This window comes from Ctenocephalides felis, unplaced genomic scaffold, assembly GCF_003426905.1.
Source record: "Ctenocephalides felis isolate EL2017-DRISC unplaced genomic scaffold, ASM342690v1 CF-g0.4_SCAFFOLD_03573, whole genome shotgun sequence".
In the NCBI taxonomy this organism is placed as follows: domain Eukaryota; kingdom Metazoa; phylum Arthropoda; class Insecta; order Siphonaptera; family Pulicidae; genus Ctenocephalides; species Ctenocephalides felis.
The window spans coordinates 20,430,313-20,433,203 of record NW_020539727.1 but is presented as its reverse complement, the minus strand read 5'-3'; the positions used below and the strand labels follow the sequence as shown (position 1 = coordinate 20,433,203).

The following is a 2,891-nucleotide window of genomic DNA, read 5'->3' as shown; positions in this document are numbered from 1 at the left end:
ACTTCTCCACTACTGAACCACCAACTGCTATCATCAACCCAACCGGCTTCAAACAGTAAGCTCATATCAAGTATCTATCAGGCTGTATGTATCCTTTCTCAAACATTTTAAAAGATGTATTCTAACCTTTTTTTTTTTTTAATTACAGATTCACTTCTCCACTACTGAACCACCAACTGCTATCATCAACCCGACCGGCTTTATCGACTCTAGTCATCAACAGTAAGCTCATATCAAGTATCTATCAGGCTGTATGTATCCTTTCTCCAACATTTTAAAAGATGTATTCTAACCTTTTGTTTTTTTTTAATTACAGATTCACTTCTCCACTACTGAACCACCAACTGCTATCATCAACCCACCGCTTATCGACTCTAGTCAATCAAACAGTAAGCTCATATCAAGTATCTATCAGGCTGTATGTATCCTTTCTCAAACATTTTAAAAGATGTATTCTAACCTTTTGTTTTTTTTAATTACAGATTCACTTCTCCACTACTGAACCACCAACTGCTATCATCAACCCAACCGGCTTCAAACAGTAAGCTCATATCAAGTATCTATCAGGCTGTATGTATCCTTTCTCCAACATTTTAAAAGATGTATTCTAACCTTTTGTTTTTTTTTAATTACAGATTCACTTCTCCACTACTGAACCACCAACTGCTATCATCAACCCACCGGCTTCAAACAGTAAGCTCATATCAAGTATCTATCAGGCTGTATGTATCCTTTCTCAAACATTTTAAAAGATGTATTCTAACCTTTTGTTTTTTTTTAATTACAGATTCACTTCTCCACTACTGAACCACCAACTGCTATCATCAACCCAACCGGCTTCAAACAGTAAGCTCATATCAAGTATCTATCAGGCTGTATGTATCCTTTCTCAAACATTTTAAAAGATGTATTCTAACCTTTTGTTTTTTTTAATTACAGATTCACTTCTCCACTACTGAACCACCAACTGCTATCATCAACCCAACCGGCTTCAAACAGTAAGCTCATATCAAGTATCTATCAGGCTGTATGTATCCTTTCTCAAACATTTTAAAAGATGTATTCTAACCTTTTGTTTTTTTTTAATTACAGATTCACTTCTCCACTACTGAACCACCAACTGCTATCATCAACCCGACCGGCTTTATCGACTCTAGTCAATCAAACAGTAAGCTCATATCAAGTATCTATCAGGCTGTATGTATCCTTTCTCAAACATTTTAAAAGATGTATTCTAACCTTTTGTTTTTTTTAATTACAGATTCACTTCTCCACTACTGAACCACCAACTGCTATCATCAACCCAACCGGCTTCAAACAGTAAGCTCATATCAAGTATCTATCAGGCTGTATGTATCCTTTCTCAAACATTTTAAAAGATGTATTCTAACCTTTTGTTTTTTTAATTACAGATTCACTTCTCCACTACTGAACCACCAACTGCTATCATCAACCCACCGGCTCAACAGAAGCTTCAATCAAGTATCTATCAGGCTGTATGTATCCTTTCTTTCTTCTCAACATTTTAAAAGATGTATTCTAACCTTTTTTTTTTTTTAATTACAGATTCACTTCTCCACTACTGAACCACCAACTGCTATCATCAACCCAACCGGCTTCAAACAGTAAGCTCATATCAAGTATCTATCAGGCTGTATGTATCCTTTCTCAAACATTTTAAAAGATGTATTCTAACCTTTTGTTTTTTTTAATTACAGATTCACTTCTCCACTACTGAACCACCAACTGCTATCATCAACCCAACCGGCTTTATCGACTCTAGTCACAAACAGTAAGCTCATATCAAGTATCTATCAGGCTGTATGTATCCTTTCTCAAACATTTTAAAGATGTATTCTAACCTTTTGTTTTTTTTTAATTACAGATTCACTTCTCCACTACTGAACCACCAACTGCTATCATCAACCCAACCGGCTTCAAACAGTAAGCTCATATCAAGTATCTATCAGGCTGTATGTATCCTTTCTCAAACATTTTAAAAGATGTATTCTAACCTTTTGTTTTTTTTAATTACAGATTCACTTCTCCACTACTGAACCACCAACTGCTATCATCAACCCACCGGCTTTATCGACTCTAGTCAATCAAACAGTAAGCTCATATCAAGTATCTATCAGGCTGTATGTATCCTTTCTCAAACATTTTAAAAGATGTATTCTAACCTTTTGTTTTTTTTAATTACAGATTCACTTCTCCTCCACTACTGAACCACCAACTGCTATCATCAACCCAACCGGCTTTATCGACTCTAGTCAATCAAACAGTAAGCTCATATCAAGTATCTATCAGGCTGTATGTATCCTTTCTCAAACATTTTAAAGATGTAGTATTCTAACCTTTTGTTTTTTTTAATTACAGATTCACTTCTCCACTACTGAACCACCAACTGCTATCATCAACCGACCGGCTTTATCGACTCTAGTCAATCAAACAGTAAGCTCATATCAAGTATCTATCAGGCTGTATGTATCCTTTCTCAAACATTTTAAAAGATGTATTCTAACCTTTTGTTTTTTTTAATTACAGATTCACTTCTCCACTACTGAACCACCAACTGCTATCATCAACCCAACCGGCTTTATCGACTCTGATTAGACTGTAATCGTTCATGAAGGATCAGTCGTAAATAAACGTCTCTATGCTTGAGCTGGAACACTAAATTATGCACAAGTGGTTCTTTTTGTAACTGTTTAATCTTATGCATGTTCTTACCAGTAGTTTTACTAACTCATTAACAATACTAACATTTTACTAACGTAGTTTCATCAGTTGCTATAAAAACCACTTGTTGCAGTTTACGCATTGGGACATAGTGAAACTGCTCAGAAGATAACACTCGGTGAGTTACTTTTTATAAAGTATTATAGTAG

At 35.2% G+C, this 2,891-nt stretch overlaps 2 long non-coding RNA genes across 2 annotated transcripts; both read left to right on the top strand.

Annotated features, from left to right (window-relative positions):
* Window positions 1–225: 225 nt before the first annotated feature.
* Window positions 226–678, top strand: LOC113389228. The gene is made up of 3 exons (XR_003368229.1): window positions 226–251; window positions 483–570; window positions 636–678. It is a non-coding gene; the product is annotated as an uncharacterized LOC113389228 (long non-coding RNA).
* A 1,109-nt stretch (window positions 679–1,787) lies between these two features.
* LOC113389227 lies at window positions 1,788–2,082 on the top strand. The gene is made up of 3 exons (XR_003368228.1): window positions 1,788–1,821; window positions 1,886–1,973; window positions 2,038–2,082. It is a non-coding gene; the product is annotated as an uncharacterized LOC113389227 (long non-coding RNA).
* The last annotated feature ends 809 nt before the right edge of the window (window positions 2,083–2,891 follow it).